Below are 21,215 nucleotides of genomic sequence, written 5' to 3'. Positions count from 1 at the left end.
GAGGAGGAGGGGAATTAGCTCAGATGGTAGAGCGCTCGCTTAGCATGCGAGAGGTAGCGGGATCGATGCCCGCATTCTCCAGCAAGACGCTTTTTCTTCATTTTCACTATTTTATTCAAAACTCGCCAATCGTCGCAAATAAAGTCATGTGCTCGCTTCTGTTTTTTTTACTATCATCCTAAAAGTCTTCCGTCCACTTTCTGCTATCCCAAAGAGTCACCCGCGCGAGGGCCGGCAACAGGCGTGATACTGTGCAACAGGCGCATTGCATGGCATTGGTGACATATTCAGGAAATTCCACTTTGATGCCACCCAGGGCTGTTAACCTTTTATTTCATTTCAATACGATGCTTCGAATAATTGGTTCAAAGTGCGCAGCCTTTGCTCTTTTATTTCGTTTTCATCGGAGCAGGTCGGAGCTGGCAGAAGAGTGAGCCCTGTCTGCAGGAGCTCTGATTCCAGAAAGCATATTTTCCCTGTCTTTCTTACCACTCATCTGTGTCTCTTCGCTGACATGAGGGGTTGCTACACTCTGCAGTCTCCCGGCATTTAAAGTCTGCTACCAGCAGAGCACGTTCTGGACTTCACAGCGCCCAGCAAAGTACTAGCCTGCGCCCACCCCCTACTACCTCAAAAACCTTTTGCATGCTTTGGCAGAAGTGTGAACAAAATGCCACGAACCACCCCAGATGGGACTCGAACCCACAATCCCTGGCTTAGGAGGCCAGTGCCTTATCCATTAGGCCACTGGGGCCACTCGACAGAGAAGGGGAAAGTTCTTTCTTTTCCTCTTCTCTCACTGGAGTCACGGGTACTGGCCCACTGAAAAGGGCAAGTTGGCTCACGTCCAAAGCTGCAGTGTCCCAGCACACGCGGGCAAAAGGCACCTGCTTGCACTCGGCTGGACACTTCCGCTTTATGGGACACACGATGGAAAGTGGACTCAATTCCCAGACCTAACTCTTACCTGTTTGGTATTCTGACGCTCGATTGTAAAATATGGCCAGCTGGTAAAAATGACAAAGGGCACTCCAGCGCTGGTCCTTTGGCTGCAGGCGGCGTGTCAGCGGCCTAAAACAGCAAGAAATAGCGAGAGAAATAAAGTGAGAAGCAAGCACCTTTTCAATTGGGCTCTCGGGTCTATGGGACTGGCGTGCAGCCTCTTGATCACAAGCGCAGGTCCAGCGTGAAAGGGCGTGGCAGTGGAGTCACTCTGCTATTAATACCTGGTTGGCCAATCCTCGTTGCAATGGATGGCCATCTGCAGCTTTACTTGTAGCTCCACTGAAGGTATTTTGTTTTGGGCAAAGGGGTGAGATTGTGATTTCCTCTGCGGCAGATGAAGAGAAAGGGCTTTATGCACTACAGGTCCCTGGACAGCCAAGCAAGTGTGAGCCGGAGACTGTGCTTCAGCTCTGAAGCAGTGTATCGAGAGCCTTCGAGGAGGAGGGGAATTAGCTCAGATGGTAGAGCGCTCGCTTAGCATGCGAGAGGTAGCGGGATCGATGCCCGCATTCTCCAGCAAGACGCTTTTTCTTCATTTTCACTATTTTATTCAAAACTCGCCAATCGTCGCAAATAAAGTCATGTGCTCGCTTCTGTTTTTTTTACTATCATCCTAAAAGTCTTCCGTCCACTTTCTGCTATCCCAAAGAGTCATCCGCGCGAGGGCCGGCAACAGGCGTGATACTGTGCAACAGGCGCATTGCATGGCATTGGTGACATATTCAGGAAATTCCACTTTGATGCCACCCAGGGCTGTTAACCTTTTATTTCATTTCAATACGATGCTTCGAATAATTGGTTCAAAGTGCGCAGCCTTTGCTCTTTTATTTCGTTTTCATCGGAGCAGGTCGGAGCTGGCAGAAGAGTGAGCCCTGTCTGCAGGAGCTCTGATTCCAGAAAGCATATTTTCCCTGTCTTTCTTACCACTCATCTGTGTCTCTTCGCTGACATGAGGCGTTGCTACACTCTGCAGTCTCCCGGCATTTAAAGTCTGCTACCAGCAGAGCACGTTCTGGACTTCACAGCGCCCAGCAAAGTACTAGCCTGCGCCCACCCCCTACTACCGCAAAAACCTTTTGCATGCTTTGGCAGAAGTGTGAACAAAATGCCACGAACCACCCCAGATGGGACTCGAACCCACAATCCCTGGCTTAGGAGGCCAGTGCCTTATCCATTAGGCCACTGGGGCCACTCGACAGAGAAGGGGAAAGTTCTTTCTTTTCCTCTTCTCTCACTGGAGTCACGGGTACTGGCCCACTGAAAAGGGCAAGTTGGCTCACGTCCAAAGCTGCAGTGTCCCAGCACACGCGGGCAAAAGGCACCTGCTTGCACTCGGCTGGACACTTCCGCTTTATGGGACACACGATGGAAAGTGGACTCAATTCCCAGACCTAACTCTTACCTGTTTGGTATTCTGACGCTCGATTGTAAAATATGGCCAGCTGGTAAAAATGACAAAGGGCACTCCAGCGCTGGTCCTTTGGCTGCAGGCGGCGTGTCAGCGGCCTAAAACAGCAAGAAATAGCGAGAGAAATAAAGTGAGAAGCAAGCACCTTTTCAATTGGGCTCTCGGGTCTATGGGACTGGCGTGCAGCCTCTTGATCACAAGCGCAGGTCCAGCGTGAAAGGGCGTGGCAGTGGAGTCACTCTGCTATTAATACCTGGTTGGCAAATCCTCGTTGCAATGGATGGCCATCTGCAGCTTTACTTGTAGCTCCACTGAAGGTATTTTGTTTTGGGCAAAGGGGTGAGATTGTGATTTCCTCTGCGGCAGATGAAGAGAAAGGGCTTTATGCACTACAGGTCCCTGGACAGCCAAGCAAGTGTGAGGCGGAGACTGTGCTTCAGCTCTGAAGCAGTGTATCGAGAGCCTTCGAGGAGGAGGGGAATTAGCTCAGATGGTAGAGCGCTCGCTTAGCATGCGAGAGGTAGCGGGATCGATGCCCGCATTCTCCAGCAAGACGCTTTTTCTTCATTTTCACTATTTTATTCAAAACTCGCCAATCGTCGCAAATAAAGTCATGTGCTCGCTTCTGTTTTTTTTACTATCATCCTAAAAGTCTTCCGTCCACTTTCTGCTATCCCAAAGAGTCATCCGCGCGAGGGCCGGCAACAGGCGTGATACTGTGCAACAGGCGCATTGCATGGCATTGGTGACATATTCAGGAAATTCCACTTTGATGCCACCCAGGGCTGTTAACCTTTTATTTCATTTCAATACGATGCTTCGAATAATTGGTTCAAAGTGCGCAGCCTTTGCTCTTTTATTTCGTTTTCATCGGAGCAGGTCGGAGCTGGCAGAAGAGTGAGCCCTGTCTGCAGGAGCTCTGATTCCAGAAAGCATATTTTCCCTGTCTTTCTTACCACTCATCTGTGTCTCTTCGCTGACATGAGGCGTTGCTACACTCTGCAGTCTCCCGGCATTTAAAGTCTGCTACCAGCAGAGCACGTTCTGGACTTCACAGCGCCCAGCAAAGTACTAGCCTGCGCCCACCCCCTACTACCGCAAAAACCTTTTGCATGCTTTGGCAGAAGTGTGAACAAAATGCCACGAACCACCCCAGATGGGACTCGAACCCACAATCCCTGGCTTAGGAGGCCAGTGCCTTATCCATTAGGCCACTGGGGCCACTCGTCAGAGAAGGGGAAAGTTCTTTCTTTTCCTCTTCTCTCACTGGAGTCACAGGTACTGGCCCACTCAAAAGGGCAAGTTGGCTCACGTCCAAAGCTGCAGTGTCCCAGCACACGCGGGCAAAAGGCACCTGCTTGCACTCGGCTGGACACTTCCGCTTTATGGGACACACGATGGAAAGTGGACTCAATTCCCAGACCTAACTCTTACCTGTTTGGTATTCTGACGCTCGATTGTAAAATATGGCCAGCTGGTAAAAATGACAAAGGGCACTCCAGCGCTGGTCCTTTGGCTGCAGGCGGCGTGTCAGCGGCCTAAAACAGCAAGAAATAGCGAGAGAAATAAAGTGAGAAGCAAGCACCTTTTCAATTGGGCTCTCGGGTCTATGGGACTGGCGTGCAGCCTCTTGATCACAAGCGCAGGTCCAGCGTGAAAGGGCGTGGCAGTGGAGTCACTCTGCTATTAATACCTGGTTGGCCAATCCTCGTTGCAATGGATGGCCATCTGCAGCTTTACTTGTAGCTCCACTGAAGGTATTTTGTTTTGGGCAAAGGGGTGAGATTGTGATTTCCTCTGCGGCAGATGAAGAGAAAGGGCTTTATGCACTACAGGTCCCTGGACAGCCAAGCAAGTGTGAGCCGGAGACTGTGCTTCAGCTCTGAAGCAGTGTATCGAGAGCCTTCGAGGAGGAGGGGAATTAGCTCAGATGGTAGAGCGCTCGCTTAGCATGCGAGAGGTAGCGGGATCGATGCCCGCATTCTCCAGCAAGACGCTTTTACTTCATTTTCACTATTTTATTCAAAACTCGCCAATCGTCGCAAATAAAGTCATGTGCTCGCTTCTGTTTTTTTTACTATCATCCTAAAAGTCTTCCGTCCACTTTCTGCTATCCCAAAGAGTCACCCGCGCGAGGGCCGGCAACAGGCGTGATACTGTGCAACAGGCGCATTGCATGGCATTGGTGACATATTCAGGAAATTCCACTTTGATGCCACCCAGGGCTGTTAACCTTTTATTTCATTTCAATACGATGCTTCGAATAATTGGTTCAAAGTGCGCAGCCTTTGCTCTTTTATTTCGTTTTCATCGGAGCAGGTCGGAGCTGGCAGAAGAGTGAGCCCTGTCTGCAGGAGCTCTGATTCCAGAAAGCATATTTTCCCTGTCTTTCTTACCACTCATCTGTGTCTCTTCGCTGACATGAGGCGTTGCTACACTCTGCAGTCTCCCGGCATTTAAAGTCTGCTACCAGCAGAGCACGTTCTGGACTTCACAGCGCCCAGCAAAGTACTAGCCTGCGCCCACCCCCTACTACCGCAAAAACCTTTTGCATGCTTTGGCAGAAGTGTGAACAAAATGCCACGAACCACCCCAGATGGGACTCGAACCCACAATCCCTGGCTTAGGAGGCCAGTGCCTTATCCATTAGGCCACTGGGGCCACTCGACAGAGAAGGGGAAAGTTCTTTCTTTTCCTCTTCTCTCACTGGAGTCACGGGTACTGGCCCACTGAAAAGGGCAAGTTGGCTCACGTCCAAAGCTGCAGTGTCCCAGCACACGCGGGCAAAAGGCACCTGCTTGCACTCGGCTGGACACTTCCGCTTTATGGGACACACGATGGAAAGTGGACTCAATTCCCAGACCTAACTCTTACCTGTTTGGTATTCTGACGCTCGATTGTAAAATATGGCCAGCTGGTAAAAATGACAAAGGGCACTCCAGCGCTGGTCCTTTGGCTGCAGGCGGCGTGTCAGCGGCCTAAAACAGCAAGAAATAGCGAGAGAAATAAAGTGAGAAGCAAGCACCTTTTCAATTGGGCTCTCGGGTCTATGGGACTGGCGTGCAGCCTCTTGATCACAAGCGCAGGTCCAGCGTGAAAGGGCGTGGCAGTGGAGTCACTCTGCTATTAATACCTGGTTGGCCAATCCTCGTTGCAATGGATGGCCATCTGCAGCTTTACTTGTAGCTCCACTGAAGGTATTTTGTTTTGGGCAAAGGGGTGAGATTGTGATTTCCTCTGCGGCAGATGAAGAGAAAGGGCTTTATGCACTACAGGTCCCTGGACAGCCAAGCAGGTGTGAGCCGGAGACTGTGCTTCAGCTCTGAAGCAGTGTATCGAGAGCCTTCGAGGAGGAGGGGAATTAGCTCAGATGGTAGAGCGCTCGCTTAGCATGCGAGAGGTAGCGGGATCGATGCCCGCATTCTCCAGCAAGACGCTTTTTCTTCATTTTCACTATTTTATTCAAAACTCGCCAATCGTCGCAAATAAAGTCATGTGCTCGCTTCTGTTTTTTTTACTATCATCCTAAAAGTCTTCCGTCCACTTTCTGCTATCCCAAAGAGTCACCCGCGCGAGGGCCGGCAACAGGCGTGATACTGTGCAACAGGCGCATTGCATGGCATTGGTGACATATTCAGGAAATTCCACTTTGATGCCACCCAGGGCTGTTAACCTTTTATTTCATTTCAATACGATGCTTCGAATAATTGGTTCAAAGTGCGCAGCCTTTGCTCTTTTATTTCGTTTTCATCGGAGCAGGTCGGAGCTGGCAGAAGAGTGAGCCCTGTCTGCAGGAGCTCTGATTCCAGAAAGCATATTTTCCCTGTCTTTCTTACCACTCATCTGTGTCTCTTCGCTGACATGAGGGGTTGCTACACTCTGCAGTCTCCCGGCATTTAAAGTCTGCTACCAGCAGAGCACGTTCTGGACTTCACAGCGCCCAGCAAAGTACTAGCCTGCGCCCACCCCCTACTACCTCAAAAACCTTTTGCATGCTTTGGCAGAAGTGTGAACAAAATGCCACGAACCACCCCAGATGGGACTCGAACCCACAATCCCTGGCTTAGGAGGCCAGTGCCTTATCCATTAGGCCACTGGGGCCACTCGACAGAGAAGGGGAAAGTTCTTTCTTTTCCTCTTCTCTCACTGGAGTCACGGGTACTGGCCCACTGAAAAGGGCAAGTTGGCTCACGTCCAAAGCTGCAGTGTCCCAGCACACGCGGGCAAAAGGCACCTGCTTGCACTCGGCTGGACACTTCCGCTTTATGGGACACACGATGGAAAGTGGACTCAATTCCCAGACCTAACTCTTACCTGTTTGGTATTCTGACGCTCGATTGTAAAATATGGCCAGCTGGTAAAAATGACAAAGGGCACTCCAGCGCTGGTCCTTTGGCTGCAGGCGGCGTGTCAGCGGCCTAAAACAGCAAGAAATAGCGAGAGAAATAAAGTGAGAAGCAAGCACCTTTTCAATTGGGCTCTCGGGTCTATGGGACTGGCGTGCAGCCTCTTGATCACAAGCGCAGGTCCAGCGTGAAAGGGCGTGGCAGTGGAGTCACTCTGCTATTAATACCTGGTTGGCCAATCCTCGTTGCAATGGATGGCCATCTGCAGCTTTACTTGTAGCTCCACTGAAGGTATTTTGTTTTGGGCAAAGGGGTGAGATTGTGATTTCCTCTGCGGCAGATGAAGAGAAAGGGCTTTATGCACTACAGGTCCCTGGACAGCCAAGCAAGTGTGAGCCGGAGACTGTGCTTCAGCTCTGAAGCAGTGTATCGAGAGCCTTCGAGGAGGAGGGGAATTAGCTCAGATGGTAGAGCGCTCGCTTAGCATGCGAGAGGTAGCGGGATCGATGCCCGCATTCTCCAGCAAGACGCTTTTACTTCATTTTCACTATTTTATTCAAAACTCGCCAATCGTCGCAAATAAAGTCATGTGCTCGCTTCTGTTTTTTTTACTATCATCCTAAAAGTCTTCCGTCCACTTTCTGCTATCCCAAAGAGTCATCCGCGCGAGGGCCGGCAACAGGCGTGATACTGTGCAACAGGCGCATTGCATGGCATTGGTGACATATTCAGGAAATTCCACTTTGATGCCACCCAGGGCTGTTAACCTTTTATTTCATTTCAATACGATGCTTCGAATAATTGGTTCAAAGTGCGCAGCCTTTGCTCTTTTATTTCGTTTTCATCGGAGCAGGTCGGAGCTGGCAGAAGAGTGAGCCCTGTCTGCAGGAGCTCTGATTCCAGAAAGCATATTTTCCCTGTCTTTCTTACCACTCATCTGTGTCTCTTCGCTGACATGAGGCGTTGCTACACTCTGCAGTCTCCCGGCATTTAAAGTCTGCTACCAGCAGAGCACGTTCTGGACTTCACAGCGCCCAGCAAAGTACTAGCCTGCGCCCACCCCCTACTACCGCAAAAACCTTTTGCATGCTTTGGCAGAAGTGTGAACAAAATGCCACGAACCACCCCAGATGGGACTCGAACCCACAATCCCTGGCTTAGGAGGCCAGTGCCTTATCCATTAGGCCACTGGGGCCACTCGACAGAGAAGGGGAAAGTTCTTTCTTTTCCTCTTCTCTCACTGGAGTCACGGGTACTGGCCCACTGAAAAGGGCAAGTTGGCTCACGTCCAAAGCTGCAGTGTCCCAGCACACGCGGGCAAAAGGCACCTGCTTGCACTCGGCTGGACACTTCCGCTTTATGGGACACACGATGGAAAGTGGACTCAATTCCCAGACCTAACTCTTACCTGTTTGGTATTCTGACGCTCGATTGTAAAATATGGCCAGCTGGTAAAAATGACAAAGGGCACTCCAGCGCTGGTCCTTTGGCTGCAGGCGGCGTGTCAGCGGCCTAAAACAGCAAGAAATAGCGAGAGAAATAAAGTGAGAAGCAAGCACCTTTTCAATTGGGCTCTCGGGTCTATGGGACTGGCGTGCAGCCTCTTGATCACAAGCGCAGGTCCAGCGTGAAAGGGCGTGGCAGTGGAGTCACTCTGCTATTAATACCTGGTTGGCCAATCCTCGTTGCAATGGATGGCCATCTGCAGCTTTACTTGTAGCTCCACTGAAGGTATTTTGTTTTGGGCAAAGGGGTGAGATTGTGATTTCCTCTGCGGCAGATGAAGAGAAAGGGCTTTATGCACTACAGGTCCCTGGACAGCCAAGCAGGTGTGAGCCGGAGACTGTGCTTCAGCTCTGAAGCAGTGTATCGAGAGCCTTCGAGGAGGAGGGGAATTAGCTCAGATGGTAGAGCGCTCGCTTAGCATGCGAGAGGTAGCGGGATCGATGCCCGCATTCTCCAGCAAGACGCTTTTTCTTCATTTTCACTATTTTATTCAAAACTCGCCAATCGTCGCAAATAAAGTCATGTGCTCGCTTCTGTTTTTTTTACTATCATCCTAAAAGTCTTCCGTCCACTTTCTGCTATCCCAAAGAGTCACCCGCGCGAGGGCCGGCAACAGGCGTGATACTGTGCAACAGGCGCATTGCATGGCATTGGTGACATATTCAGGAAATTCCACTTTGATGCCACCCAGGGCTGTTAACCTTTTATTTCATTTCAATACGATGCTTCGAATAATTGGTTCAAAGTGCGCAGCCTTTGCTCTTTTATTTCGTTTTCATCGGAGCAGGTCGGAGCTGGCAGAAGAGTGAGCCCTGTCTGCAGGAGCTCTGATTCCAGAAAGCATATTTTCCCTGTCTTTCTTACCACTCATCTGTGTCTCTTCGCTGACATGAGGGGTTGCTACACTCTGCAGTCTCCCGGCATTTAAAGTCTGCTACCAGCAGAGCACGTTCTGGACTTCACAGCGCCCAGCAAAGTACTAGCCTGCGCCCACCCCCTACTACCTCAAAAACCTTTTGCATGCTTTGGCAGAAGTGTGAACAAAATGCCACGAACCACCCCAGATGGGACTCGAACCCACAATCCCTGGCTTAGGAGGCCAGTGCCTTATCCATTAGGCCACTGGGGCCACTCGACAGAGAAGGGGAAAGTTCTTTCTTTTCCTCTTCTCTCACTGGAGTCACGGGTACTGGCCCACTGAAAAGGGCAAGTTGGCTCACGTCCAAAGCTGCAGTGTCCCAGCACACGCGGGCAAAAGGCACCTGCTTGCACTCGGCTGGACACTTCCGCTTTATGGGACACACGATGGAAAGTGGACTCAATTCCCAGACCTAACTCTTACCTGTTTGGTATTCTGACGCTCGATTGTAAAATATGGCCAGCTGGTAAAAATGACAAAGGGCACTCCAGCGCTGGTCCTTTGGCTGCAGGCGGCGTGTCAGCGGCCTAAAACAGCAAGAAATAGCGAGAGAAATAAAGTGAGAAGCAAGCACCTTTTCAATTGGGCTCTCGGGTCTATGGGACTGGCGTGCAGCCTCTTGATCACAAGCGCAGGTCCAGCGTGAAAGGGCGTGGCAGTGGAGTCACTCTGCTATTAATACCTGGTTGGCCAATCCTCGTTGCAATGGATGGCCATCTGCAGCTTTACTTGTAGCTCCACTGAAGGTATTTTGTTTTGGGCAAAGGGGTGAGATTGTGATTTCCTCTGCGGCAGATGAAGAGAAAGGGCTTTATGCACTACAGGTCCCTGGACAGCCAAGCAAGTGTGAGCCGGAGACTGTGCTTCAGCTCTGAAGCAGTGTATCGAGAGCCTTCGAGGAGGAGGGGAATTAGCTCAGATGGTAGAGCGCTCGCTTAGCATGCGAGAGGTAGCGGGATCGATGCCCGCATTCTCCAGCAAGACGCTTTTACTTCATTTTCACTATTTTATTCAAAACTCGCCAATCGTCGCAAATAAAGTCATGTGCTCGCTTCTGTTTTTTTTACTATCATCCTAAAAGTCTTCCGTCCACTTTCTGCTATCCCAAAGAGTCATCCGCGCGAGGGCCGGCAACAGGCGTGATACTGTGCAACAGGCGCATTGCATGGCATTGGTGACATATTCAGGAAATTCCACTTTGATGCCACCCAGGGCTGTTAACCTTTTATTTCATTTCAATACGATGCTTCGAATAATTGGTTCAAAGTGCGCAGCCTTTGCTCTTTTATTTCGTTTTCATCGGAGCAGGTCGGAGCTGGCAGAAGAGTGAGCCCTGTCTGCAGGAGCTCTGATTCCAGAAAGCATATTTTCCCTGTCTTTCTTACCACTCATCTGTGTCTCTTCGCTGACATGAGGCGTTGCTACACTCTGCAGTCTCCCGGCATTTAAAGTCTGCTACCAGCAGAGCACGTTCTGGACTTCACAGCGCCCAGCAAAGTACTAGCCTGCGCCCACCCCCTACTACCGCAAAAACCTTTTGCATGCTTTGGCAGAAGTGTGAACAAAATGCCACGAACCACCCCAGATGGGACTCGAACCCACAATCCCTGGCTTAGGAGGCCAGTGCCTTATCCATTAGGCCACTGGGGCCACTCGACAGAGAAGGGGAAAGTTCTTTCTTTTCCTCTTCTCTCACTGGAGTCACGGGTACTGGCCCACTGAAAAGGGCAAGTTGGCTCACGTCCAAAGCTGCAGTGTCCCAGCACACGCGGGCAAAAGGCACCTGCTTGCACTCGGCTGGACACTTCCGCTTTATGGGACACACGATGGAAAGTGGACTCAATTCCCAGACCTAACTCTTACCTGTTTGGTATTCTGACGCTCGATTGTAAAATATGGCCAGCTGGTAAAAATGACAAAGGGCACTCCAGCGCTGGTCCTTTGGCTGCAGGCGGCGTGTCAGCGGCCTAAAACAGCAAGAAATAGCGAGAGAAATAAAGTGAGAAGCAAGCACCTTTTCAATTGGGCTCTCGGGTCTATGGGACTGGCGTGCAGCCTCTTGATCACAAGCGCAGGTCCAGCGTGAAAGGGCGTGGCAGTGGAGTCACTCTGCTATTAATACCTGGTTGGCCAATCCTCGTTGCAATGGATGGCCATCTGCAGCTTTACTTGTAGCTCCACTGAAGGTATTTTGTTTTGGGCAAAGGGGTGAGATTGTGATTTCCTCTGCGGCAGATGAAGAGAAAGGGCTTTATGCACTACAGGTCCCTGGACAGCCAAGCAGGTGTGAGCCGGAGACTGTGCTTCAGCTCTGAAGCAGTGTATCGAGAGCCTTCGAGGAGGAGGGGAATTAGCTCAGATGGTAGAGCGCTCGCTTAGCATGCGAGAGGTAGCGGGATCGATGCCCGCATTCTCCAGCAAGACGCTTTTTCTTCATTTTCACTATTTTATTCAAAACTCGCCAATCGTCGCAAATAAAGTCATGTGCTCGCTTCTGTTTTTTTTACTATCATCCTAAAAGTCTTCCGTCCACTTTCTGCTATCCCAAAGAGTCACCCGCGCGAGGGCCGGCAACAGGCGTGATACTGTGCAACAGGCGCATTGCATGGCATTGGTGACATATTCAGGAAATTCCACTTTGATGCCACCCAGGGCTGTTAACCTTTTATTTCATTTCAATACGATGCTTCGAATAATTGGTTCAAAGTGCGCAGCCTTTGCTCTTTTATTTCGTTTTCATCGGAGCAGGTCGGAGCTGGCAGAAGAGTGAGCCCTGTCTGCAGGAGCTCTGATTCCAGAAAGCATATTTTCCCTGTCTTTCTTACCACTCATCTGTGTCTCTTCGCTGACATGAGGGGTTGCTACACTCTGCAGTCTCCCGGCATTTAAAGTCTGCTACCAGCAGAGCACGTTCTGGACTTCACAGCGCCCAGCAAAGTACTAGCCTGCGCCCACCCCCTACTACCTCAAAAACCTTTTGCATGCTTTGGCAGAAGTGTGAACAAAATGCCACGAACCACCCCAGATGGGACTCGAACCCACAATCCCTGGCTTAGGAGGCCAGTGCCTTATCCATTAGGCCACTGGGGCCACTCGACAGAGAAGGGGAAAGTTCTTTCTTTTCCTCTTCTCTCACTGGAGTCACGGGTACTGGCCCACTGAAAAGGGCAAGTTGGCTCACGTCCAAAGCTGCAGTGTCCCAGCACACGCGGGCAAAAGGCACCTGCTTGCACTCGGCTGGACACTTCCGCTTTATGGGACACACGATGGAAAGTGGACTCAATTCCCAGACCTAACTCTTACCTGTTTGGTATTCTGACGCTCGATTGTAAAATATGGCCAGCTGGTAAAAATGACAAAGGGCACTCCAGCGCTGGTCCTTTGGCTGCAGGCGGCGTGTCAGCGGCCTAAAACAGCAAGAAATAGCGAGAGAAATAAAGTGAGAAGCAAGCACCTTTTCAATTGGGCTCTCGGGTCTATGGGACTGGCGTGCAGCCTCTTGATCACAAGCGCAGGTCCAGCGTGAAAGGGCGTGGCAGTGGAGTCACTCTGCTATTAATACCTGGTTGGCCAATCCTCGTTGCAATGGATGGCCATCTGCAGCTTTACTTGTAGCTCCACTGAAGGTATTTTGTTTTGGGCAAAGGGGTGAGATTGTGATTTCCTCTGCGGCAGATGAAGAGAAAGGGCTTTATGCACTACAGGTCCCTGGACAGCCAAGCAAGTGTGAGCCGGAGACTGTGCTTCAGCTCTGAAGCAGTGTATCGAGAGCCTTCGAGGAGGAGGGGAATTAGCTCAGATGGTAGAGCTCTCGCTTAGCATGCGAGAGGTAGCGGGATCGATGCCCGCATTCTCCAGCAAGACGCTTTTACTTCATTTTCACTATTTTATTCAAAACTCGCCAATCGTCGCAAATAAAGTCATGTGCTCGCTTCTGTTTTTTTTACTATCATCCTAAAAGTCTTCCGTCCACTTTCTGCTATCCCAAAGAGTCATCCGCGCGAGGGCCGGCAACAGGCGTGATACTGTGCAACAGGCGCATTGCATGGCATTGGTGACATATTCAGGAAATTCCACTTTGATGCCACCCAGGGCTGTTAACCTTTTATTTCATTTCAATACGATGCTTCGAATAATTGGTTCAAAGTGCGCAGCCTTTGCTCTTTTATTTCGTTTTCATCGGAGCAGGTCGGAGCTGGCAGAAGAGTGAGCCCTGTCTGCAGGAGCTCTGATTCCAGAAAGCATATTTTCCCTGTCTTTCTTACCACTCATCTGTGTCTCTTCGCTGACATGAGGCGTTGCTACACTCTGCAGTCTCCCGGCATTTAAAGTCTGCTACCAGCAGAGCACGTTCTGGACTTCACAGCGCCCAGCAAAGTACTAGCCTGCGCCCACCCCCTACTACCGCAAAAACCTTTTGCATGCTTTGGCAGAAGTGTGAACAAAATGCCACGAACCACCCCAGATTGGACTCGAACCCACAATCCCTGGCTTAGGAGGCCAGTGCCTTATCCATTAGGCCACTGGGGCCACTCGACAGAGAAGGGGAAAGTTCTTTCTTTTCCTCTTCTCTCACTGGAGTCACGGGTACTGGCCCACTGAAAAGGGCAAGTTGGCTCACGTCCAAAGCTGCAGTGTCCCAGCACACGCGGGCAAAAGGCACCTGCTTGCACTCGGCTGGACACTTCCGCTTTATGGGACACACGATGGAAAGTGGACTCAATTCCCAGACCTAACTCTTACCTGTTTGGTATTCTGACGCTCGATTGTAAAATATGGCCAGCTGGTAAAAATGACAAAGGGCACTCCAGCGCTGGTCCTTTGGCTGCAGGCGGCGTGTCAGCGGCCTAAAACAGCAAGAAATAGCGAGAGAAATAAAGTGAGAAGCAAGCACCTTTTCAATTGGGCTCTCGGGTCTATGGGACTGGCGTGCAGCCTCTTGATCACAAGCGCAGGTCCAGCGTGAAAGGGCGTGGCAGTGGAGTCACTCTGCTATTAATACCTGGTTGGCCAATCCTCGTTGCAATGGATGGCCATCTGCAGCTTTACTTGTAGCTCCACTGAAGGTATTTTGTTTTGGGCAAAGGGGTGAGATTGTGATTTCCTCTGCGGCAGATGAAGAGAAAGGGCTTTATGCACTACAGGTCCCTGGACAGCCAAGCAGGTGTGAGCCGGAGACTGTGCTTCAGCTCTGAAGCAGTGTATCGAGAGCCTTCGAGGAGGAGGGGAATTAGCTCAGATGGTAGAGCGCTCGCTTAGCATGCGAGAGGTAGCGGGATCGATGCCCGCATTCTCCAGCAAGACGCTTTTTCTTCATTTTCACTATTTTATTCAAAACTCGCCAATCGTCGCAAATAAAGTCATGTGCTCGCTTCTGTTTTTTTTACTATCATCCTAAAAGTCTTCCGTCCACTTTCTGCTATCCCAAAGAGTCACCCGCGCGAGGGCCGGCAACAGGCGTGATACTGTGCAACAGGCGCATTGCATGGCATTGGTGACATATTCAGGAAATTCCACTTTGATGCCACCCAGGGCTGTTAACCTTTTATTTCATTTCAATACGATGCTTCGAATAATTGGTTCAAAGTGCGCAGCCTTTGCTCTTTTATTTCGTTTTCATCGGAGCAGGTCGGAGCTGGCAGAAGAGTGAGCCCTGTCTGCAGGAGCTCTGATTCCAGAAAGCATATTTTCCCTGTCTTTCTTACCACTCATCTGTGTCTCTTCGCTGACATGAGGCGTTGCTACACTCTGCAGTCTCCCGGCATTTAAAGTCTGCTACCAGCAGAGCACGTTCTGGACTTCACAGCGCCCAGCAAAGTACTAGCCTGCGCCCACCCCCTACTACCGCAAAAACCTTTTGCATGCTTTGGCAGAAGTGTGAACAAAATGCCACGAACCACCCCAGATGGGACTCGAACCCACAATCCCTGGCTTAGGAGGCCAGTGCCTTATCCATTAGGCCACTGGGGCCACTCGACAGAGAAGGGGAAAGTTCTTTCTTTTCCTCTTCTCTCACTGGAGTCACGGGTACTGGCCCACTGAAAAGGGCAAGTTGGCTCACGTCCAAAGCTGCAGTGTCCCAGCACACGCGGGCAAAAGGCACCTGCTTGCACTCGGCTGGACACTTCCGCTTTATGGGACACACGATGGAAAGTGGACTCAATTCCCAGACCTAACTCTTACCTGTTTGGTATTCTGACGCTCGATTGTAAAATATGGCCAGCTGGTAAAAATGACAAAGGGCACTCCAGCGCTGGTCCTTTGGCTGCAGGCGGCGTGTCAGCGGCCTAAAACAGCAAGAAATAGCGAGAGAAATAAAGTGAGAAGCAAGCACCTTTTCAATTGGGCTCTCGGGTCTATGGGACTGGCGTGCAGCCTCTTGATCACAAGCGCAGGTCCAGCGTGAAAGGGCGTGGCAGTGGAGTCACTCTGCTATTAATACCTGGTTGGCCAATCCTCGTTGCAATGGATGGCCATCTGCAGCTTTACTTGTAGCTCCACTGAAGGTATTTTGTTTTGGGCAAAGGGGTGAGATTGTGATTTCCCCTGCGGCAGATGAAGAGAAAGGGCTTTATGCACTACAGGTCCCTGGACAGCCAAGCAAGTGTGAGCCGGAGACTGTGCTTCAGCTCTGAAGCAGTGTATCGAGAGCCTTCGAGGAGGAGGGGAATTAGCTCAGATGGTAGAGCGCTCGCTTAGCATGCGAGAGGTAGCGGGATCGATGCCCGCATTCTCCAGCAAGACGCTTTTTCTTCATTTTCACTATTTTATTCAAAACTCGCCAATCGTCGCAAATAAAGTCATGTGCTCGCTTCTGTTTTTTTTACTATCATCCTAAAAGTCTTCCGTCCACTTTCTGCTATCCCAAAGAGTCATCCGCGCGAGGGCCGGCAACAGGCGTGATACTGTGCAACAGGCGCATTGCATGGCATTGGTGACATATTCAGGAAATTCCACTTTGATGCCACCCAGGGCTGTTAACCTTTTATTTCATTTCAATACGATGCTTCGAATAATTGGTTCAAAGTGCGCAGCCTTTGCTCTTTTATTTCGTTTTCATCGGAGCAGGTCGGAGCTGGCAGAAGAGTGAGCCCTGTCTGCAGGAGCTCTGATTCCAGAAAGCATATTTTCCCTGTCTTTCTTACCACTCATCTGTGTCTCTTCGCTGACATGAGGCGTTGCTACACTCTGCAGTCTCCCGGCATTTAAAGTCTGCTACCAGCAGAGCACGTTCTGGACTTCACAGCGCCCAGCAAAGTACTAGCCTGCGCCCACCCCCTACTACCGCAAAAACCTTTTGCATGCTTTGGCAGAAGTGTGAACAAAATGCCACGAACCACCCCAGATGGGACTCGAACCCACAATCCCTGGCTTAGGAGGCCAGTGCCTTATCCATTAGGCCACTGGGGCCACTCGACAGAGAAGGGGAAAGTTCTTTCTTTTCCTCTTCTCTCACTGGAGTCACGGGTACTGGCCCACTGAAAAGGGCAAGTTGGCTCACGTCCAAAGCTGCAGTGTCCCAGCACACGCGGGCAAAAGGCACCTGCTTGCACTCGGCTGGACACTTCCGCTTTATGGGACACACGATGGAAAGTGGACTCAATTCCCAGACCTAACTCTTACCTGTTTGGTATTCTGACGCTCGATTGTAAAATATGGCCAGCTGGTAAAAATGACAAAGGGCACTCCAGCGCTGGTCCTTTGGCTGCAGGCGGCGTGTCAGCGGCCTAAAACAGCAAGAAATAGCGAGAGAAATAAAGTGAGAAGCAAGCACCTTTTCAATTGGGCTCTCGGGTCTATGGGACTGGCGTGCAGCCTCTTGATCACAAGCGCAGGTCCAGCGTGAAAGGGCGTGGCAGTGGAGTCACTCTGCTATTAATACCTGGTTGGCCAATCCTCGTTGCAATGGATGGCCATCTGCAGCTTTACTTGTAGCTCCACTGAAGGTATTTTGTTTTGGGCAAAGGGGTGAGATTGTGATTTCCTCTGCGGCAGATGAAGAGAAAGGGCTTTATGCACTACAGGTCCCTGGACAGCCAAGCAAGTGTGAGCCGGAGACTGTGCTTCAGCTCTGAAGCAGTGTATCGAGAGCCTTCGAGGAGGAGGGGAATTAGCTCAGATGGTAGAGCGCTCGCTTAGCATGCGAGAGGTAGCGGGATCGATGCCCGCATTCTCCAGCAAGACGCTTTTTCTTCATTTTCACTATTTTATTCAAAACTCGCCAATCGTCGCAAATAAAGTCATGTGCTCGCTTCTGTTTTTTTTACTATCATCCTAAAAGTCTTCCGTCCACTTTCTGCTATCCCAAAGAGTCATCCGCGCGAGGGCCGGCAACAGGCGTGATACTGTGCAACAGGCGCATTGCATGGCATTGGTGACATATTCAGGAAATTCCACTTTGATGCCACCCAGGGCTGTTAACCTTTTATTTCATTTCAATACGATGCTTCGAATAATTGGTTCAAAGTGCGCAGCCTTTGCTCTTTTATTTCGTTTTCATCGGAGCAGGTCGGAGCTGGCAGAAGAGTGAGCCCTGTCTGCAGGAGCTCTGATTCCAGAAAGCATATTTTCCCTGTCTTTCTTACCACTCATCTGTGTCTCTTCGCTGACATGAGGCGTTGCTACACTCTGCAGTCTCCCGGCATTTAAAGTCTGCTACCAGCAGAGCACGTTCTGGACTTCACAGCGCCCAGCAAAGTACTAGCCTGCGCCCACCCCCTACTACCGCAAAAACCTTTTGCATGCTTTGGCAGAAGTGTGAACAAAATGCCACGAACCACCCCAGATGGGACTCGAACCCACAATCCCTGGCTTAGGAGGCCAGTGCCTTATCCATTAGGCCACTGGGGCCACTCGTCAGCGAAGGGGAAAGTTCTTTCTTTTCCTCTTCTCTCACTGGAGTCACAGGTACTGGCCCACTCAAAAGGGCAAGTTGGCTCACGTCCAAAGCTGCAGTGTCCCAGCACACGCGGGCAAAAGGCACCTGCTTGCACTCGGCTGGACACTTCCGCTTTATGGGACACACGATGGAAAGTGGACTCAATTCCCAGACCTAACTCTTACCTGTTTGGTATTCTGACGCTCGATTGTAAAATATGGCCAGCTGGTAAAAATGACAAAGGGCACTCCAGCGCTGGTCCTTTGGCTGCAGGCGGCGTGTCAGCGGCCTAAAACAGCAAGAAATAGCGAGAGAAATAAAGTGAGAAGCAAGCACCTTTTCAATTGGGCTCTCGGGTCTATGGGACTGGCGTGCAGCCTCTTGATCACAAGCGCAGGTCCAGCGTGAAAGGGCGTGGCAGTGGAGTCACTCTGCTATTAATACCTGGTTGGCCAATCCTCGTTGCAATGGATGGCCATCTGCAGCTTTACTTGTAGCTCCACTGAAGGTATTTTGTTTTGGGCAAAGGGGTGAGATTGTGATTTCCTCTGCGGCAGATGAAGAGAAAGGGCTTTATGCACTACAGGTCCCTGGACAGCCAAGCAAGTGTGAGCCGGAGACTGTGCTTCAGCTCTGAAGCAGTGTATCGAGAGCCTTCGAGGAGGAGGGGAATTAGCTCAGATGGTAGAGCGCTCGCTTAGCATGCGAGAGGTAGCGGGATCGATGCCCGCATTCTCCAGCAAGACGCTTTTACTTCATTTTCACTATTTTATTCAAAACTCGCCAATCGTCGCAAATAAAGTCATGTGCTCGCTTCTGTTTTTTTTACTATCATCCTAAAAGTCTTCCGTCCACTTTCTGCTATCCCAAAGAGTCATCCGCGCGAGGGCCGGCAACAGGCGTGATACTGTGCAACAGGCGCATTGCATGGCATTGGTGACATATTCAGGAAATTCCACTTTGATGCCACCCAGGGCTGTTAACCTTTTATTTCATTTCAATACGATGCTTCGAATAATTGGTTCAAAGTGCGCAGCCTTTGCTCTTTTATTTCGTTTTCATCGGAGCAGGTCGGAGCTGGCAGAAGAGTGAGCCCTGTCTGCAGGAGCTCTGATTCCAGAAAGCATATTTTCCCTGTCTTTCTTACCACTCATCTGTGTCTCTTCGCTGACATGAGGCGTTGCTACACTCTGCAGTCTCCCGGCATTTAAAGTCTGCTACCAGCAGAGCACGTTCTGGACTTCACAGCGCCCAGCAAAGTACTAGCCTGCGCCCACCCCCTACTACCGCAAAAACCTTTTGCATGCTTTGGCAGAAGTGTGAACAAAATGCCACGAACCACCCCAGATGGGACTCGAACCCACAATCCCTGGCTTAGGAGGCCAGTGCCTTATCCATTAGGCCACTGGGGCCACTCGACAGAGAAGGGGAAAGTTCTTTCTTTTCCTCTTCTCTCACTGGAGTCACGGGTACTGGCCCACTGAAAAGGGCAAGTTGGCTCACGTCCAAAGCTGCAGTGTCCCAGCACACGCGGGCAAAAGGCACCTGCTTGCACTCGGCTGGACACTTCCGCTTTATGGGACACACGATGGAAAGTGGACTCAATTCCCAGACCTAACTCTTACCTGTTTGGTATTCTGACGCTCGATTGTAAAATATGGCCAGCTGGTAAAAATGACAAAGGGCACTCCAGCGCTGGTCCTTTGGCTGCAGGCGGCGTGTCAGCGGCCTAAAACAGCAAGAAATAGCGAGAGAAATAAAGTGAGAAGCAAGCACCTTTTCAATTGGGCTCTCGGGTCTATGGGACTGGCGTGCAGCCTCTTGATCACAAGCGCAGGTCCAGCGTGAAAGGGCGTGGCAGTGGAGTCACTCTGCTATTAATACCTGGTTGGCCAATCCTCGTTGCAATGGATGGCCATCTGCAGCTTTACTTGTAGCTCCACTGAAGGTATTTTGTTTTGGGCAAAGGGGTGAGATTGTGATTTCCTCTGCGGCAGATGAAGAGAAAGGGCTTTATGCACTACAGGTCCCTGGACAGCCAAGCAGGTGTGAGCCGGAGACTGTGCTTCAGCTCTGAAGCAGTGTATCGAGAGCCTTCGAGGAGGAGGGGAATTAGCTCAGATGGTAGAGCGCTCGCTTAGCATGCGAGAGGTAGCGGGATCGATGCCCGCATTCTCCAGCAAGACGCTTTTTCTTCATTTTCACTATTTTATTCAAAACTCGCCAATCGTCGCAAATAAAGTCATGTGCTCGCTTCTGTTTTTTTTACTATCATCCTAAAAGTCTTCCGTCCACTTTCTGCTATCCCAAAGAGTCACCCGCGCGAGGGCCGGCAACAGGCGTGATACTGTGCAACAGGCGCATTGCATGGCATTGGTGACATATTCAGGAAATTCCACTTTGATGCCACCCAGGGCTGTTAACCTTTTATTTCATTTCAATACGATGCTTCGAATAATTGGTTCAAAGTGCGCAGCCTTTGCTCTTTTATTTCGTTTTCATCGGAGCAGGTCGGAGCTGGCAGAAGAGTGAGCCCTGTCTGCAGGAGCTCTGATTCCAGAAAGCATATTTTCCCTGTCTTTCTTACCACTCATCTGTGTCTCTTCGCTGACATGAGGGGTTGCTACACTCTGCAGTCTCCCAGCATTTAAAGTCTGCTACCAGCAGAGCACGTTCTGGACTTCACAGCGCCCAGCAAAGTACTAGCCTGCGCCCACCCCCTACTACCTCAAAAACCTTTTGCATGCTTTGGCAGAAGTGTGAACAAAATGCCACGAACCACCCCAGATGGGACTCGAACCCACAATCCCTGGCTTAGGAGGCCAGTGCCTTATCCATTAGGCCACTGGGGCCACTCGACAGAGAAGGGGAAAGTTCTTTCTTTTCCTCTTCTCTCACTGGAGTCACGGGTACTGGCCCACTGAAAAGGGCAAGTTGGCTCACGTCCAAAGCTGCAGTGTCCCAGCACACGCGGGCAAAAGGCACCTGCTTGCACTCGGCTGGACACTTCCGCTTTATGGGACACACGATGGAAAGTGGACTCAATTCCCAGACCTAACTCTTACCTGTTTGGTATTCTGACGCTCGATTGTAAAATATGGCCAGCTGGTAAAAATGACAAAGGGCACTCCAGCGCTGGTCCTTTGGCTGCAG

The 21,215-nt window shown here is 50.7% G+C and overlaps 30 non-coding genes across 30 annotated transcripts; 15 read left to right on the top strand and 15 right to left on the bottom strand.

The window, feature by feature from the left end:
• Positions 1-8: 8 nt before the first annotated feature.
• On the top strand, positions 9-81 carry TRNAA-AGC (transfer RNA alanine (anticodon AGC)). The gene has a single exon. It is a non-coding gene; the product is annotated as a tRNA-Ala (tRNA).
• Positions 82-681: 600 nt separating this feature from the next.
• On the bottom strand, positions 682-754 carry TRNAR-CCU (transfer RNA arginine (anticodon CCU)). The gene has a single exon. It is a non-coding gene; the product is annotated as a tRNA-Arg (tRNA).
• Positions 755-1,448: 694 nt separating this feature from the next.
• TRNAA-AGC (transfer RNA alanine (anticodon AGC)) lies at positions 1,449-1,521 on the top strand. Its single transcript has one exon. It is a non-coding gene; the product is annotated as a tRNA-Ala (tRNA).
• A 600-nt stretch (positions 1,522-2,121) lies between these two features.
• Positions 2,122-2,194, bottom strand: TRNAR-CCU (transfer RNA arginine (anticodon CCU)). The gene has a single exon. It is a non-coding gene; the product is annotated as a tRNA-Arg (tRNA).
• A 694-nt stretch (positions 2,195-2,888) lies between these two features.
• On the top strand, positions 2,889-2,961 carry TRNAA-AGC (transfer RNA alanine (anticodon AGC)). Its single transcript has one exon. It is a non-coding gene; the product is annotated as a tRNA-Ala (tRNA).
• Positions 2,962-3,561: 600 nt separating this feature from the next.
• On the bottom strand, positions 3,562-3,634 carry TRNAR-CCU (transfer RNA arginine (anticodon CCU)). The gene has a single exon. It is a non-coding gene; the product is annotated as a tRNA-Arg (tRNA).
• A 694-nt stretch (positions 3,635-4,328) lies between these two features.
• Positions 4,329-4,401, top strand: TRNAA-AGC (transfer RNA alanine (anticodon AGC)). Its single transcript has one exon. It is a non-coding gene; the product is annotated as a tRNA-Ala (tRNA).
• A 600-nt stretch (positions 4,402-5,001) lies between these two features.
• Positions 5,002-5,074, bottom strand: TRNAR-CCU (transfer RNA arginine (anticodon CCU)). Its single transcript has one exon. It is a non-coding gene; the product is annotated as a tRNA-Arg (tRNA).
• A 694-nt stretch (positions 5,075-5,768) lies between these two features.
• On the top strand, positions 5,769-5,841 carry TRNAA-AGC (transfer RNA alanine (anticodon AGC)). The gene has a single exon. It is a non-coding gene; the product is annotated as a tRNA-Ala (tRNA).
• A 600-nt stretch (positions 5,842-6,441) lies between these two features.
• TRNAR-CCU (transfer RNA arginine (anticodon CCU)) lies at positions 6,442-6,514 on the bottom strand. The gene has a single exon. It is a non-coding gene; the product is annotated as a tRNA-Arg (tRNA).
• Positions 6,515-7,208: 694 nt separating this feature from the next.
• TRNAA-AGC (transfer RNA alanine (anticodon AGC)) lies at positions 7,209-7,281 on the top strand. The gene has a single exon. It is a non-coding gene; the product is annotated as a tRNA-Ala (tRNA).
• A 600-nt stretch (positions 7,282-7,881) lies between these two features.
• Positions 7,882-7,954, bottom strand: TRNAR-CCU (transfer RNA arginine (anticodon CCU)). Its single transcript has one exon. It is a non-coding gene; the product is annotated as a tRNA-Arg (tRNA).
• Positions 7,955-8,648: 694 nt separating this feature from the next.
• Positions 8,649-8,721, top strand: TRNAA-AGC (transfer RNA alanine (anticodon AGC)). Its single transcript has one exon. It is a non-coding gene; the product is annotated as a tRNA-Ala (tRNA).
• A 600-nt stretch (positions 8,722-9,321) lies between these two features.
• Positions 9,322-9,394, bottom strand: TRNAR-CCU (transfer RNA arginine (anticodon CCU)). Its single transcript has one exon. It is a non-coding gene; the product is annotated as a tRNA-Arg (tRNA).
• Positions 9,395-10,088: 694 nt separating this feature from the next.
• On the top strand, positions 10,089-10,161 carry TRNAA-AGC (transfer RNA alanine (anticodon AGC)). Its single transcript has one exon. It is a non-coding gene; the product is annotated as a tRNA-Ala (tRNA).
• A 600-nt stretch (positions 10,162-10,761) lies between these two features.
• TRNAR-CCU (transfer RNA arginine (anticodon CCU)) lies at positions 10,762-10,834 on the bottom strand. The gene has a single exon. It is a non-coding gene; the product is annotated as a tRNA-Arg (tRNA).
• A 694-nt stretch (positions 10,835-11,528) lies between these two features.
• TRNAA-AGC (transfer RNA alanine (anticodon AGC)) lies at positions 11,529-11,601 on the top strand. Its single transcript has one exon. It is a non-coding gene; the product is annotated as a tRNA-Ala (tRNA).
• A 600-nt stretch (positions 11,602-12,201) lies between these two features.
• TRNAR-CCU (transfer RNA arginine (anticodon CCU)) lies at positions 12,202-12,274 on the bottom strand. The gene has a single exon. It is a non-coding gene; the product is annotated as a tRNA-Arg (tRNA).
• A 694-nt stretch (positions 12,275-12,968) lies between these two features.
• Positions 12,969-13,041, top strand: TRNAA-AGC (transfer RNA alanine (anticodon AGC)). The gene has a single exon. It is a non-coding gene; the product is annotated as a tRNA-Ala (tRNA).
• A 600-nt stretch (positions 13,042-13,641) lies between these two features.
• TRNAR-CCU (transfer RNA arginine (anticodon CCU)) lies at positions 13,642-13,714 on the bottom strand. The gene has a single exon. It is a non-coding gene; the product is annotated as a tRNA-Arg (tRNA).
• A 694-nt stretch (positions 13,715-14,408) lies between these two features.
• On the top strand, positions 14,409-14,481 carry TRNAA-AGC (transfer RNA alanine (anticodon AGC)). The gene has a single exon. It is a non-coding gene; the product is annotated as a tRNA-Ala (tRNA).
• A 600-nt stretch (positions 14,482-15,081) lies between these two features.
• TRNAR-CCU (transfer RNA arginine (anticodon CCU)) lies at positions 15,082-15,154 on the bottom strand. The gene has a single exon. It is a non-coding gene; the product is annotated as a tRNA-Arg (tRNA).
• Positions 15,155-15,848: 694 nt separating this feature from the next.
• TRNAA-AGC (transfer RNA alanine (anticodon AGC)) lies at positions 15,849-15,921 on the top strand. The gene has a single exon. It is a non-coding gene; the product is annotated as a tRNA-Ala (tRNA).
• Positions 15,922-16,521: 600 nt separating this feature from the next.
• On the bottom strand, positions 16,522-16,594 carry TRNAR-CCU (transfer RNA arginine (anticodon CCU)). The gene has a single exon. It is a non-coding gene; the product is annotated as a tRNA-Arg (tRNA).
• Positions 16,595-17,288: 694 nt separating this feature from the next.
• Positions 17,289-17,361, top strand: TRNAA-AGC (transfer RNA alanine (anticodon AGC)). The gene has a single exon. It is a non-coding gene; the product is annotated as a tRNA-Ala (tRNA).
• A 600-nt stretch (positions 17,362-17,961) lies between these two features.
• Positions 17,962-18,034, bottom strand: TRNAR-CCU (transfer RNA arginine (anticodon CCU)). Its single transcript has one exon. It is a non-coding gene; the product is annotated as a tRNA-Arg (tRNA).
• Positions 18,035-18,728: 694 nt separating this feature from the next.
• TRNAA-AGC (transfer RNA alanine (anticodon AGC)) lies at positions 18,729-18,801 on the top strand. The gene has a single exon. It is a non-coding gene; the product is annotated as a tRNA-Ala (tRNA).
• A 600-nt stretch (positions 18,802-19,401) lies between these two features.
• TRNAR-CCU (transfer RNA arginine (anticodon CCU)) lies at positions 19,402-19,474 on the bottom strand. The gene has a single exon. It is a non-coding gene; the product is annotated as a tRNA-Arg (tRNA).
• A 694-nt stretch (positions 19,475-20,168) lies between these two features.
• Positions 20,169-20,241, top strand: TRNAA-AGC (transfer RNA alanine (anticodon AGC)). The gene has a single exon. It is a non-coding gene; the product is annotated as a tRNA-Ala (tRNA).
• A 600-nt stretch (positions 20,242-20,841) lies between these two features.
• On the bottom strand, positions 20,842-20,914 carry TRNAR-CCU (transfer RNA arginine (anticodon CCU)). Its single transcript has one exon. It is a non-coding gene; the product is annotated as a tRNA-Arg (tRNA).
• Between the last annotated feature and the right edge of the window lie 301 nt (positions 20,915-21,215).

Source organism: Ambystoma mexicanum, chromosome 5q (assembly GCF_040938575.1).
Source record: "Ambystoma mexicanum isolate Mex_15411 chromosome 5q, UKY_AmexF1_1, whole genome shotgun sequence".
NCBI classification, from domain to species: Eukaryota; Metazoa; Chordata; class Amphibia; order Caudata; family Ambystomatidae; genus Ambystoma; species Ambystoma mexicanum.
This window is presented reverse-complemented; position numbering and strand designations above follow the sequence as displayed.